Source organism: Mirounga angustirostris, unplaced genomic scaffold (assembly GCF_029215605.1).
Source record: "Mirounga angustirostris isolate CCGP_5_RB_7025 unplaced genomic scaffold, mMirAng1.0.hap1 SCAF_10, whole genome shotgun sequence".
NCBI lineage: Eukaryota > Metazoa > Chordata > Mammalia > Carnivora > Phocidae > Mirounga > Mirounga angustirostris.
Genome location: NW_026991718.1, coordinates 107,976,313 through 107,991,935, shown reverse-complemented (window position 1 = coordinate 107,991,935; position 15,623 = coordinate 107,976,313).

Sequence of the window (15,623 nt, the reverse complement as noted above, 5' to 3'; positions counted from 1 at the left end):
CCCCCCGGAATTACTTCATACCTCCCGGTTTGGTCACGTCTTGCATTTCCACCCACCGTGTTTTCTTCATGCGCCGTATATGGCTGGACAAGGACACCCTACGGTGCCTGGCAAGTTTCAGCTTCCCCAGCTGGGAGCTCAGACAGCGCTCCGCTGAAGTGCAGAGGCCCCTGGCAAACCCAGCTCGTGCCAGTGGCTGGGTACCTGCTCATTCGGCCCCGAGACCATGCCATCAGCCCCGACGACTCCTCCTACCCTCACGCTTGCAGCAGACCCGTTACAGCTGGGCACCCAGGTTCCCCCTGTGGAAGGGAAGGGAGCCAAACTCCCATGTCCCTGGGAATGACCGGCACCTGCAGAATGAGAATAAATCAAACATTGCAAGCAAAATGGGAATAAGGCACTCTGTCTTTGGGACATCTCCAAGCCCCTTCCAGACCACTCAAAGCCTACTCAATGGACTCAGCTGTCTCCCTTGGCAAGTGGGAGGCTTCACCTGGGCCCGCGGGAGGCCTCAGACTGAAAGAGGTCCCATGTACTGACCATTTGCCTTCTAAAGGGACCTCCCTGGTGGCTGCACCCAGTCCAGAGCTGACCCCCCACCCCCACCCCCACCCCACCCCACCCCACCCCCGCCAAAGAGCTTAGCTTTCAATACTTAAGTGTCACTCCTCCTCAAGATGCTTCCCCTACCCTGGTCTGAATTTCTTATCTCCACCCACCCACCTGGTCAGCCCCTGGAATTTCCAGATCTTATTTTAATGGAAACCTTTCTGTGGGAAAGCATTGCTTTCTTAAACAATATGGATTGCTTTAACTCCAGCAGGCTTAGCTATAAAGTGTGGAAGGAAGTTGGCAGAAAGCCAGAGAGGAACTTGAGGAAGCTAGAAACAAGTCAGGGTCAGAGGACCTAACACAGCTGGTCTCCCTGGATGGAGGGAGGTGGGAGGGGGTGGGAGGTTAGAGGAGAAGGCAAGGGCCTGGGAGAGAGAATTACACACATGGGCTCGTCAGAGGTGCCGTCAGCGTTCAACAGGGTGAGGAGTTATGTCCCCAGAGCTCCAGGCTTAAGAAACGACCTTCAACACCAAAGGGAATTTCAAGGACTAAGCAGAGGGAAGGGTCCAGGGTAGGGTCCTGGTTAGCCAATTCCCTTGTGCTTGCTTCGGCAGCACGTATACTAAAACTGGTTAGCCAATTCCCATATCAACTGTGTTGTACTTGAATTTCCAAATCCATAAATAGGGTTTCTAATTGTTTTAACTGTTTTAACTCAGAGCTACTTAGCAATCAAGAACAAAATGAGGGAGTTATAGCATCTGCAACATTGTGGTTTCTAGGAAATACGTATTTAGTCATCTAGATGACCAAAATACATTTCTCATATGTATTTGATCTTCATCCATGGTTCTTTTTATTTTTTTTTTAAGATTTTATTTATTTATTTGACAGAGAGAGACACAGCAAGAGAGGGAACACAAGCAGGGGGAGTGGAGAGGGAGAAGCAGGCTGCCTGAGGAGCAGGGAGCCCGATGTGGGGCTCGATCCCAGGACCCTGGGATCATGACCTGAGCTGAAGGCAGACGCTTAACGACTAAGCCACCCAGGCACCCCTTTATCCATGGTTCTTAGCTCACAGCTCTGCAAACCCTTGGAATTTGCTGAGCAATAAGATGGGTGGAAGCATCTTTTGTCATAACACTCGATCTCTTGTCCTCAGCTCCTGAAATCGCTTCACAGCCATAAAGGTGAAATGGGTGTCTTGTTATTAATCACCAGCACCTTCATGAGTTTATGTTAATGAGGTGACTTGGAGAGCACCCAAGGATAGGGGCTTGTTGCCAGGTGAACCAACCAAGACTAGAGGGTTGGAACTTTGAGTCCCACCCTCTGATTTATGGGGAGAGGAGAGGGACTGGAAGCTGAACCAATCACCAATAACCAATGAGTTCATCAGTTGTGCCCAGGTAATGAAGCCTCCATAAAAAACAAAAAAGACCGCGTTCGGGAAGCTTCCAGGTTGGTGAACACGTGGAAATTTGGGGACAGTTGTGCTCTCCGAGAGAGTAAGGAGACTACATGATCTGTTCCTATACCTTGTCCTATACATCATTTCTGTCTGTTCCTGAGTTATATTCTTTTATAATAAACACGAGTTTTGTGAGCCACTCTAATAAATTAATCGAACTCAAGAAGGGGTCATTGAAACCTCCTGTCTATAGCCAGCCAGTCAGAAACACAGGTGACACCCTAGACCTAGAATTGGTATCTAAGGGGGGGGGGGCAGTCTTGGAGGACTGAGCCCTTAACCTGTGTGATCTGACAGTACTAGGGTCAGAACTGAGTTGAATTATACGACACCCAGAATTTAAATAAAAACTTGGGGAAAAAAGAGAATTAGAGGACACCCAACTGTATTGGAGAATTGCTTAGATGTGTGGGGAAAACACACACACACACATACACACACACATTGAAATTGTGTCCACAACCCTTTTAGGGTCTCTCTCTCTCTTTTTTAATTTGAGAGAGAGAGTATGAGCACATGAGAAGGGGGAAGGTCAGAGGGAGAAGCAGACTCCCTGCCAAGCAGGGAGCCTGACGTGGGACTCGATCCCGGGACTCCAGGATCATGACCTGAGCCAAAGGCAGACGCTTAACCAACTGAGCCACCAGGTGCCCCCTTTTAGTGTCTCTTAAATGTCATTTATCCCTCCCTGTGCCTAAGCCAAACCCCACCATCAACTCTGCTCCCCCGGGGAAAAAAAATAAAGGGGAGCAGGAGACAAAGGGTCGGTGGGTTTTCCTCAGCTTTTGGCTCACATGGCATAGCCAAAGCGTGGAGGGACCTCCACCCATCCAAAGTTAAAGGACTTTTCTGGGCTCCTTGTCACAAGAACAGATTCTAAAAATTTCCTCCTAGAATTTCAAAATTACTGTGGTCTGCAAACCTGCTCCCACTCAACTTGGGGAGCACTGATCTGTGCAGTTGGATGTTCCAGAAGTCCAGCTGCCAGACTCACTCAGGGCAGGACCTGACCCTGTCTCGGGAGGCTTCACGTCTATATTTCAAGGCCATTGGCCCTTTGCCTTAGTAGATGGTTTTTACCTAGGATTACAGATACTTTTTGCTCTGGGCACTATCTCAGCTCCTAACTTACATTCAACATTTTAGCTAATGTCTTTCTTTGTCTTGTCTTGGGCATTTTGTGAGTGAATCCATGCCTTCATTTGACCAACATTTATTGAGTTCCTACCGTGTGTCGATCTACCCTGTGCTGGAGCTCTGCTGCTGGGCAAGAACGCCCTGCTGTTGGGGTGCACACACATGCACGCACACACACACACACTGCTGCTATGCCAGGTCTCTGGGAGCTTGGGGGGGATCTGGTGTGTACCATTTGCCCAGTTCCAGTACCCTGTGCCCTGGTCTTAATTTATAAAGCTGACTGAGTGACAACATGAAGAGGTCAATGCCATTGGAAGACAAGTTTAATGTGACTCACAATCCCCCTAGAAGTGAGAAGCATGGCTCCTCACGCAGGGCGGTGGGAGGAACCCCAGGCTTGGGTCAAAAGGCAGCGGTAGGAACAGGGGAGAGCCTAGGTCAGAAGGCTTGCCTGCGGTTTCCTCAGGAAGGGCAAGACAGAGTGAAGCTAGGGTGAATCATTTCAGTGGGCTTTGGGCTATCGTGGTGGTCTCTAGTCTCTGGTACTCGGGCTGGCTGGTGAAAGTAGAGGAATACCACCTCCCAGGGCGCCTGGACGTAGGAGATGGGCTCCGGATTGATGACCTCGCATCTCAGCGGCAAGCTCCCAGCTGAGCCCCTTGCTGTCTCTAAGAACTGGCTGGCCCTGGGAGGGCAGTCTCTCCCCCATCAGAAAGGTTTTTTTTAAGATATCAAAACTTCATGATATCCAGAAAATAAACATGATTAATGCACCTTGCTAATTCTGAGCGGCTAGTGCTCGTAGTTGCTGCTGGAAGTGGAAGACATGGGGGCAGTCGCTCCCGGGGAGACTGCGTGACTGGCTCCAGCACAGCATACTCAACTGTTTGCCACGTCACCTTTACACAGATTCATTCATTCCCCCGACAGTGTTGATAGCCCTCCCAAGTCACAGCTGAAGTCATTTCAAGTGGGGGGCGGTGCTCTAGATGGGTTGAAGATTGCCCTCTGATCTCTCTCCCCACCCGTGGCCCCTGGGGTGGCGGCCGCTGGAGTTCAGGATCACGTGGCAGTAGATCGTCATGGACGTGCTATCACGGGCATGACCGTGCACAGAGCTCTGCAGAGACAGCAATGAGGGAACGAGCCACCGCCTTGCCTTCGGGGTGCTGACCGTGCCTTGTGCGAGCCCTGAGCACCAGTAAGACAGTCTCCAGAGAGGGCGAGTCTGAAAGGATGGATGTGGGTACCCGGGGGAGAAGACTGGAAAGGGGCAATGTCATGCAAAAAAAGAAAGAAAAAAAAAAAAAAGACTGGTCTATTCCAGGGGCTGCAAGGCACTCAGTTTCCCCGCAGGGATGTGGGGGGGGGGAGTGATGCCAGGCTGGAGAGTGCCAGGGGCAAGATCAGCAGCGGTTCCTTCTTACGGGTCCTGTGTCCTATAGGGCAGCACGTCTCAAGTGGGCACACGAGTTCCTTGGAGATCTTGGGCAAATGCCGATGCTTCTTCAGCAGGTTTGGGGTGGCCGGAGATGGTGCAGTTCAAACGAGCTCACAGGTGATGCTGGTACTGCTCATCCGTGGAGCACCCTTGAGGTGCGAGGGTGAAGGGAAGAGAGAGAACCGACTGACTGAAGGGCGTTAGGAAGGTGACTGCCACAGCGGGCTTGCCTTTAGAAAGCCGGCTCTAGCTGCTGGGTGGGGCGTAGGCGCGGGCAGTCAGAGCTGCGAGAACCCCCAGGGGGACGAAGAGGTTGAGTTTGGCGCGTGGTGAGTTTGAGGTGACTCATGTGGATCTTGCTTCATGTCCGGCTACCTGGCCCTCACCCGCTGCCTCACCCACTTCTCCTCCCGAGGGGGATGCTGGAGCCCCCCCGAATTCCTCCCACTCCAGCAAATGTCATGGCTCTGGGACTCCAGCAGTGTCTCTCTGCCGTAGGGACTCAGGCCCATGCGGGCCTAAGGTCACTCACCTATTACACAGTAGAGTGGTTTAGTTTAAGGGCAGAATTTATTTCAGTAGCTGTCCCCAGAGTATATAAAGGGTGATCATTCATGCTTTCTAACAAAACCTTCCTGAATGCTATGAGGGAAATCTAAGCAATAATGAAATTTACCAAACTCTTAGGATCTATCGCTTTGGGATGCGCACCATCCACAGTGATGGGGAAGCATCAGAAGCTGGAAGGGGCCTGTGAGGCTGCTATGGGAGCTTGCAAGAGGGACAATTAGCTGTTCCCAGGGACACTGGAGATGATACTTAGGCAGAGCCAATGAAGAGTGAGAGAAGCGGGCCAGGAAGAAGCCCAAAGACTTCAAGGTCTAGAAAGAAGTGGCAGGTGTGGGCACTGCACGCAGCCCGGGGTAACACCAGACTAGACTGTGAGTAGCACAACAGCATTGAGAAATGAAAGAGGGTGACCCCCAGAGAACAGAACACAGTGAACCCTCCTGGGCTCCCAGGCCTCCGGGGCTCCACCCACCGGCTAGCCTGCTAGGAAACACACTTACAGAGCCGCTTCTGTGTGCTGGGTATCCATGCCAGCCCTCGGGGGTGCGGTGATGGGGCCCACAGTAGGGGAGCTTAGAGCAGGTCAGTGGTGGAGACAGACTTGAACCCTGAATATGATTCTTTAATTAATCTCACATGTTGGCCGCTTGGATGGCTCAGTCGGTTAAGTGTCTGACTCCTTGTTTTAGCTCAGGTCATGATCTCATGGGTTGTGAGATCAGGCCCCACATCAGGCTCTGCGCTCAGCACAGAGTCTGAGTGAAATTCTCTCCCTCTGCTCCTTCCCCACCCATGCCCCCCCCCTCTTTCTCTCTAAAATAAATAAATCAATCTTTTTTTAAAAATCTCACATATGATGAGCTGCATGCATGAGTAAAGGGGATCTGTGTTTTAAATTGGGAGTTGGGGGGCGCCTGGGTGGCTCAGTTGGTTAAGCGACTGCCTTCGGCTCAGGTCATGATCCTGGAGTCCCGGGATCGAGTCCCACGTCGGGCTCCCTGCTCGGCGGGGAGTCTGCTTCTCCCTCTCCCGCTCCCCCCTCTTGTGTTCTTTCTCTCTCTCACTCTCTCTCTCAAATAAATAAATAAAATCTTTAAAAAAAATAAATAAATTGGGAGTTGGTGTTTAAATTGAAATCTAAAAATTAAATGGGGTTGAGGCACATCGAAACACACTCCTAGGGCCTCCTGGGTGGCTCAGTCGGTTAAGCATCTGACTCTTAATTTCGCCTCAGGTCATGATCTCACAATCATGAGATTGAACCCCACATCAGGCAACATGTTCAACGGGGAGTGTGCTTGAGATTCTCTCCCTCTCCCTCTCCACACTTTGCTTGCGCTCCGTGGGCTCTCTCTCTAAAACAAAACAAAACAAAAAAACGCACTCCTAGCTCTCCCATTCTGCTGGCCAGAGTAAGAAATGGTTAAACCACTTTTTTATTCCAGCTTTATTGAAATGTAATTGACATATACAATGGTGTAAGTTTAAGGTGTACAAGGTGTTGATTTGACACACTCATATATTGCAAATTATTGCCATCGTAGTGTGAGCTACCACCTCCATCCCGTCACATAATTACCATTTCTTTTTTGTGGGGAGGACATTTAAGATCTACAGTCTTAGCAACTTTCAAATATACAATATAAACAGGATTTATTAGCTGTAATTACCATGCTGTTCACTAGACTCCCAAACTTGTTCATCATATAACTGGAAGTTCATGCCCATTTCCCTCACTCCTCACCCCCTGGTAACTAACGCTCTACTCCGTTTCTTTGAGTTTGTCCTTTTTAGATTCCCCATATCAGTGAGTCCATACAGTATTTCTCTTTCTCTATCTGACTTATTTCACTTGGTTCCTCCACTTTGAAAAGTGCTGGGCAGTTTCTAATAGTTAAACATATGGCCCAGAAATCCCACTCATAGCAGGATGATTGATCCTAGAGAAATGAAAACATACATCCACTCAAAGACTTGTACCCAAAGGTTCATAGCAGCTTCTTCAGAATAACCCATATCTGGAAAAAACTCAAGTGTCCCTCAAGAGCTGAGTGGATAATCACATTGCGGTTTATTCATGCAACGGAATACCACTCAGCAATAAAAGGAACAAATTACTGGAACACGGAACATGGATGAATCTTGCAGACATTACATTATTAAGTGACAGAAGCCAAACGCAAAAGAGTACACCCCACTGTATGTGGTGTATGTGGGGGTGGGGGTGGGGGTCCCCGAACTGGGAAGGAAGGAAGGAAGGAAGAGGGAACTTTGTCAGGGATGGAAGTTTCTGTATTTCTGTATTTCATTCTTGGTAGTAGTTATATGGGCACATGTAATATGTAATTTTTTTCACATGTTACACTTAATATTACACACTTCACTGTATGTAAATTAAACCAATTTTCTAAAAAGCTTGAAAAGCCCAACATTCACCAAAGCAGGTAGACTAACCACTCTGAGTCTTCACTCTGGTCTTCAGCTGTCTCCTCCCACTTGTCCCCACCAAGGTTGCCCATAGCATCCAGGATTCCAGCCACATGTAAGCAGGTTGAGCTTGGCCACTGGCCCTTGGGGGCAGGGAGCTCTCTGCTGTTACACAGTGGGCACTTTTGGCCAGTAGCCAGACCATGCACCCACCTGGGTGTCTCAGGGCTGCTGACCACGCCAGGGGACAGAAGATGGACAAGTCCCTGTCCTTGGGCCCCTGGGAAGGCCCAGGCTCTTTGTTGGCTCTGACCAGACCCAAGTGGCAGAACAGAGCCTCTGCCTTTGTCCCAAGGTGTTAGAACCCCTTTACTGTGGGGCGTGAGGGGGACCGCACCAGAGAGAAGCGTGTGGAGGGTCTCTGCACACCAGCCAGGGAGCAGGGGAAACAGCTCTCAAGGCCTTCAGCTGACCCTGCAGGGCAGGTCGCCTGGGGCAAGGGCCCTGGACAGCACAGGTGCAAAGGTCAAGGGAAGGGTGCCAGAAGCAGACCCTGTGAGCCGCCTGGGGTCCGCTGGACCCATGCGAGCAAACAGAGGAGGGGTGGGAGTGCAGAGCCATCAGGCTGAAACCATCTTTGAGTCTCACTCTGCCATGATGAGTTCTAAACCAACAGCACCTAACCCAGGTCTTGGCATACAGATGGTGCTGAATGAATGCTGTTTTTTTGTTTTCGTTTTTGTTTTTTAAATGAGCACCTCTTCTCAAGGCTCAGGGTCCTACTTCTGCTGTCTCAAAGGTGCGGCTAAGGAATTTCCTGAGCTTCACAGCCCTGCCCCGCCATGCCTGGGGAGGGGGGGGAGGGGCGGTTAATCCAGGTAAGTTAATCAGGTAAATTAATCTTACCTGAAAAAAATCCAGCACTTGAGAGCAAAGATTCCAGAACCAGAAACTTGAGTTCAAAATCTAGCCCTTCTGGGGCGCCTGGGTGGCTCAGTCGGTTAAGCGACTGCCTTCGGTTCAGGTCATGATCCTGGAGTCCCGGGATCGAGTCCCACATCGGGCTCCCTGCTCGGCAGGGAGTCTGATTCTCCCTCTGACCCTCCTCCCCCTCATGCTTTCTCTAGCTCATTCTCTCTGTCTCAAATAAATAAATAAAATCTTAAAAAAAAAACAGTCTAGCCCTTCCACATCAGCTATATGACCTTAGGGAAACACATTAACCTCTCAGATTATCAGTTTTTTCATCTGTGAGATAAGAATAATTTCTGCCCCACAGGTTTGTTATAAATATGTTTATCTATAAGATAATACATGTAGAATGCTTTGCAAGGTGGCTGACACATAGTAAACGCTTTATAAATGTTAGCTTTTGTCTCAGGTCCATTTCCCTGGAAGCGGAACTTGAGAAGGAAATTCTAGCACATGTGATTTTTTGGGAAAAGCTTCTTACAAGAAACCGGAAAGGGAGTAAGGGAAGCAAGGAAACAATAGGAAAGAGATGATGCCAAGCAAAGATATGGGTTCAGCTGGAGTCAGTCCTCAACCTGATCCTGCAGGAAGCTCTGGAGTGTGAACTGCATCCCAGCAGGATTGGGCTGCAAGCCTTCCTAGAATTGGGGGGGAGTGTGATCGGAGAGGCAGTGCCTGCTGCCCAGGGCCGGTTTTCTGGAGAAGACTGCAGATAGGTGGGGGACACTGGCAACAGCCAGTCGAAGAGATCCATAGGCATCTGGCCTGGTATAGCTATTTAGCCACAATTAATTCTGTGTGTTACTTCTTAACTTCCCCTGTGTTCCCATGTAGGAGGAAAGGCAAGTATGCCACAATCCCTTTGAAGATCTACCTTCCCCTGGGCTGGGCCCAAACCTAGCTCTATGCCCTGAGGGTCTTGATGGCCGCCATTTGCCCACACTCCCACTCCCTTCCAGGGCAACACCACCAAGGCGTCTCAATACTTCCCAGCCCCAAGACAATGGGAGAAAGACGTCAAGGCTCTGGGCTGCTTTCCCGGGTGTTCTCCACAGTGAATTGGAGCCTGTCTGGAGGTAGGAGGTTCCTCCTAGCCTCTGCGTTGCTGTGCTTGAGAAGAAATCAGTTTCTCAATAAGACAAACTCTCCATCTGAATGGTCGACTGAGCTCCACTCTGGGGGTTTCTTCTCCAGGCCAGGAAGGTCTCAGGATGTCGTGGAGTTCCTCGGGGCACTTCTATGGAATGCAGAAGCTGGAGAGGCAGAAGACCCGAGCTCCAGCCCTGCCCCGTGTATGGGGTCTTTGGGCAAATCATTTCACCTCTTCGAACTTCAGGGTTTTTAGTCTATAATGGTGGACATAATACCACCTACCTCATGAAAATCAAATAAGAGGATGCATTTGGAAATAGCTGGCACAAAATAAAGGTCAATTACATCAGAATTCACTGTGACAAGACAAAAAGGTAAGATCTAAAATGAAGATTGTAAATACACTTGATCGTGTCCAAGGAGAGCCGCCTTCTTTCATTCTCCTTTCATTTAGGAGATCGTGTTGCTGTATAGGTTAATTGCTGTCTTGGGCTGGGTTCCCCCAGAAATCGGTCCTGAGACAAGGATCCATATACAAATAGTATATTAGGGAAGTGAACTCCAGAAACACTGGAAGTGAGGAAGTAAAGGGGGCATTAGCAAATGCACTCTGTGGGCAACTGGAACTTAATTCTGCTGGGACACTCTGGGAGGCGGCATAGAAAATGTGCTCAGAGTTACCCCAACTGAGGGTGAGGGAGATGGGGAATTTATACACCAACACGTGTCATCATTGGTTGAGGACAACTCCCAAAAGGCATTGATGCCTAGTGTTTCCAGCCTGCTATCTGCATGGTTTGAGTGGGCTCCAGATAATGCTGGCTCCATCTCCTAATGGTGAGAGTTGAAGGCACAGGAAGAAACAAACACAAGACAAAGACACTTTAACACTTGAGAAAATGAGCCCAATCTGACTTTCAAACTTTCTGGGTGCCCACCATATGCCATTTCACCTGCTTTTATAAGACAGACCATTCCACAAGGCCAAGCCTGCCAAGTAGCTCACCTTAGCCTGTGGATTCCAAGTGCTGGTGGCCTTCTCACCTCCAGTTGAAATCAGGAAATAAAGAAATGCCTCCAAGCTTGCTTTAAATATTCATTTTTCTAACTGTAAATAGCACACCACAGCTTAGTTGGAAGGCCTGGTAAAGAATATGCCAGAAACATTGAATACAATATTTGACCTAAAAACTAGGGCAATAGTTTAAAAAAAAAAAAAAAAAAGATGTTCTTGTTTAGCAAAAGAATGTGCATCTAAGCATCAAAAGATGTGATGAGAGTAGCTTCAACTTATAATTATAGAGATCTTTCCGGAAAAAGGTGCTTTATCAGCTCATCTTGAGTGAGTGTTAAAGATAATGAAGATGCCGCTAGCTATTAGCTTCAGAGACTACTGTCTCAGATATATAGCCCAAATTTACAAGGCCTGAGTGCCTGGAGGTGGGGAAGAGGATGTGCTAGATTCTGAATGTTTGTGTCCTCCTAAAATTCCTCTGTTGGAATCCTAATGCCCAGTGTAACAGTATTAGGAGGAGGGGCTTCTGGGAGGTGATCAGGTCATGAGGGTGGGGCCTTCATGAATGGAATTAGTGCCCTTATAAAAGAGACCCCAAAGAGCTCCCTCCCCTCTTCTGCCATATAAGGACACAAAGAGCCCATGGTTTATGAGCCAGGAATCGAATCTGACACCACCAGACCCCGAATCTGCCAGTCTCTTTCTCTTGGACTCTCAGACTCCAGAACTCTGAGAAATAAATTTCTGTTGTTTATAAACCACCCAGTGTATAGTATTTGGTTATAGCAGCCCAAGCTGACTAAGACGAGATGCAGCAGGATCTCGCCTGCTTGCTATGCAAATCCTACACCAGCAAAGTTCTCTGTCCAAGGTCTCAGGGTTTCTGGATTTGGGGTGCTTATCCTGGGTGCTTCCTATAGAGGGCCATCAGCGGGCCCTTGACCCTACCTCAGGATCCCTGATTCCACAAAGATCTCCTGTATCCCTTTGAAATGTCTTTAACACCTGTCCATACTGCACTATCTTACTTTGCTGTCATGGCCTCCTTCCATGTATTCCCAAGCAGAATATAGATTCCCTAGGGATAAGAGCTGGGATTTCTGCCTCTTTTGTATTGCACACAGCACCTAGCACGGGGCTGAATGCATCAGCCCAATGAATGACTGAATGAATGAATGTCACTATCTTGCCTAAGGAAGCCCAATTTACTCCTTCCTAACTACTCATATTCCCACTTGGGAGAATATGTCATGTCTTAGCAGAACTTATCATATCTTCTTCACTGTCATAGCGACATTATATAAGTGGCTCAGTGTGATCTGGGATGAATTTCTTCGTCTTCCTTCTCACACAAAAGCCCAAGTAGTCCGGAGTTTACCTGTACCACAAAAAAGGCAAAGTACAAAATCACTGAAAAGGGATAGGGCAGGTTTATGAGAACACCCTTCAGATGTATCAGAAACAATGAAAGTTGTACACACTTATGATTCTTCAAAGAAAGCAGAATGAAGTGATCTCTACAGCCTGTTTTGGATCTACTGTTCCTCACTAATGAGGGCCCTCTAAATCTATTTAAAATCCTCTAAAGATGTTCCACCTTGCCCAGAAGAAGGTCATGGTGCCTCAACCAAGTGCATGAGGTCCTTCATAAGCCGGTCCTGCCTGGTTCTCCAAGCTCACCTTCCGTAATCCCAGCACATGCCTACAGTCCCACCATATCACCAAACTCTCTCAAGTGATCCCCACCCCACACTCCCTCCCTATAGAATTCCTACCCTGCAATTCCTACTCACCTACTGTGAGTAGATCAGACATGACCTCAGGGAGACCCGTCCTAAGATTCTAGAGGAGATAACTGGCCCCCTTGTCACTCTGTGACACGATTATTCACGTGCTCGTGTATTTCCCATAGTGGACTGTGTCTTCAAACCCAACCATGCATTTTAGTCACCTTGTGTTCCTTTACACAGCTGGTGCCCCCATCTCGCCAGACTGTCTGCAGGGACTAGAGCCCTCAGGATGGGGTCTTCAATCTCTCTCTACCTGCCCAAATTCCACTGCCCCTGAATCTCTTTCCTTCCACTAAAGATGCTATCACTTTGTCTTGGAGGCTCCAGCACTTATTCTGATATGCTCCAGGGAAGTGGTTCTTCTGTTGCTGTTCAAGCCCACTTTCCAGGCCTGGTCTTCCCCGATATAGGGCCTCAGCCAAATCCATCAGCCTCCAACTCAACACTTGCTCTGAGGAGTCCCCTGCCTCCCAAGAGCGGCAATATGGCATCCTGTGAGGTCTTCCTAGAGACTAGGGGCAGGAGGAAGTAATGTTCCAGGATCAGCCAGCAGGGGGCAGTGCAGAAACACACAAACTAAGCCGTTTCTTTCTAGGGTCATCTTCCCTGACAGAGCCCATCTCTGGTCTGTGAAGAGAGCTTGAGCCACTCTTCCGGTCCCATGTTTACCTGGATTCTTCTCTGACCCTTTATTTCTATTAAACTATGAAATCCTAATTCACTTTCTGGGTTGCTTGGAAAGGCAGCAGCCCGGCCAGTCAGTTCTGGATATTTGAACTAAATGTGGGCCAGAAATTGTGGAGCTTTGGTACAGTTATCAGATCTGAGTCAGCAAAACCTTTTTTTTTCTTTTTTCCTTTTTTTCTTTGCTTGTCACATGCAAAAGTAGGAACGCTAAATATTTTAAGCAGAGAGATGAAGACAAGTGGGTTACTTCCCCACCCCACCCCCAGCTTTATTGAGGTGTAACTGACATATAAAATTGTAAAATATTTAAAGTGTGTACAATAGTTTGATATACATATTCACTGTGAAAGGATCCTCTGCTTCTAGTTAACTAACCCACCCATCCATCACCTCACATATTTTTTTTTTTTTTGGTGAGAAGACTTAATTTCTACTCTCTTAATTATACAATACGGTGTCAGTTATAGTCACCATGTTTTACATTATATCCCCACCCTATTCATCTGATAGCTGAAAGTTTGTATCCTTTCCCAACTTCTCCCTCTTTCCCTTACCTCCCTAGTCCCAGAAACGGGTGGGTTTCTAATTCTTTCTGATGTCTTGAGTTCTAGGAAGTACTTGTTTGTATCCTATTGGAGTGTTTGGATGTGTCTTTTATTTTTTTAATTTTTTTTAAAGATTTTTTTATCTATTTGAGATTATTTATCTATTTGAGACTGCTTTTTTATCTATTTGAGAAAGCACGAGCAGGGAGCAGGGAGGGGCAGAGGCAGAGGGAGAAGCAGACTCCCCCCTGAGCAGGAAGCTCAGACGTGGGGCTGGATCTCAGGACCCCGAGATCATGACCTGAGCCAGAGGCAGACATTCACCCAACTGAGCCACCCAGGTGCCCCTGGATGTCTTTTAAATACATTTTTAAATGTACCATAGATTTTTTTCTCTGATGAATTATCTTTTTCTGAAAAGAATTATCTAACATTGGGAAAACATTAAATCCTCCATGTTTAACCATTTGCACCATAGGGCAGGTGTCTTAAGGTATTCTGTTATTGAATCCACAGAATTTTAAATCATGTCGTTTTGACCCTGAAGTTATAACTTCAAGCTCTTCTAGCTACTGAATGTATCACCGAAATCACATAAGAAAGCTACTATGAAGCACATTTTCTATTGCATTATCAGCACCATGAAAAAAATGTTTCTATCTCATCCTTCATTTCAAAAACACATGTGAGCACTTTCTTCTTGATACATGTGGGAGACCCTGGTCTTGGGAAGCCAAGGCACAGGCTTACTGAGGGGTCTTTTATACCTACTAGTCACATAGTTAAAGTCATGCTGGATAATCATGTAAACCAAATGCAAATCATCGCTCTCTACATTTTAAAGAAATAACGTAGACATGCAGTACAGGATGCCTCCAAGAGAGTTTTGGACTTTAAAAAGCACTTTGTAAATCACCAGTAAGGATAATTAATCCATATCTTGGCCAAGGATATTCACAGACTCTCAGACACTTCTGGAGTTGAGCACCCAACCTCTACCGACAACTGCAAGTTAACCCCATCCTTACTTAATCACCAAGGACTTCTCTATCATACAGTGTTGGGCATTTTACTCTGGTTGATACAATTGTCTCCCACAGGGGTATGGGTTAGCAGTTCTGAAACATGTATCCTGGAATTGAACAATTAACTAAATGGGTGGTGGAGAGTAGGTGCCAGGTTCCTCACTATTGGGAGTGGGAATTCACAGAGAAGCAAGAGAAGGAGGCTAGAATAATCCATGGGGTAATGGAGCAGAGTTGAGACATGGGTGTGAACTCGTGTTTAGCTCAGTATAGACACAGAAAGTTACATGCAGAAACATTTATAGATATGTGTATACGCTTGGGTTAGTGTAATGTATTTCCTTTCTCGGTCAGCTGAGAAGGCCTGAAAGAAACAAAATTCCAGTAGTAACAAACAGACCTAGCACCCAGGTCTTGGTTTCTAATACCATTTTCCAATGTAAGGAACCTGGGCTCCTTGGAGAAACGGCTGATTGTATGACAGGGGCAGAAATATACAAGAAGGGCCTGGAGCGTCGTATGGTGCCAGAAAAGAAGGAAGGGCTACAAAACAAACAAAAAACAAGCAAACCCACATTCATGGAGCTGTATCAAAGGGACACAGGAGTGCTGGAAGAGCTCCCAATGGCCAAAACAGTGACAATTTGAGCAACAAAATAAAGTAGTATTGGATTATAATCCGAATACAATAAAATAAATACCCATGAGACCATGCTGCTATAAAATGAATGAATAAATAATATATGGGGGAGAAGAGATAAATCTCCTGGGTAGAAGAATTTCAAATAATTTCCGTAGATACTCTGCCCTTGAGGGGGCAGAGCAAACTCCCTACTCCTTCTGTGTGGTGGTGCATAGGGACCTCCTTCCAAGGAGGACAGTGTAGGAAG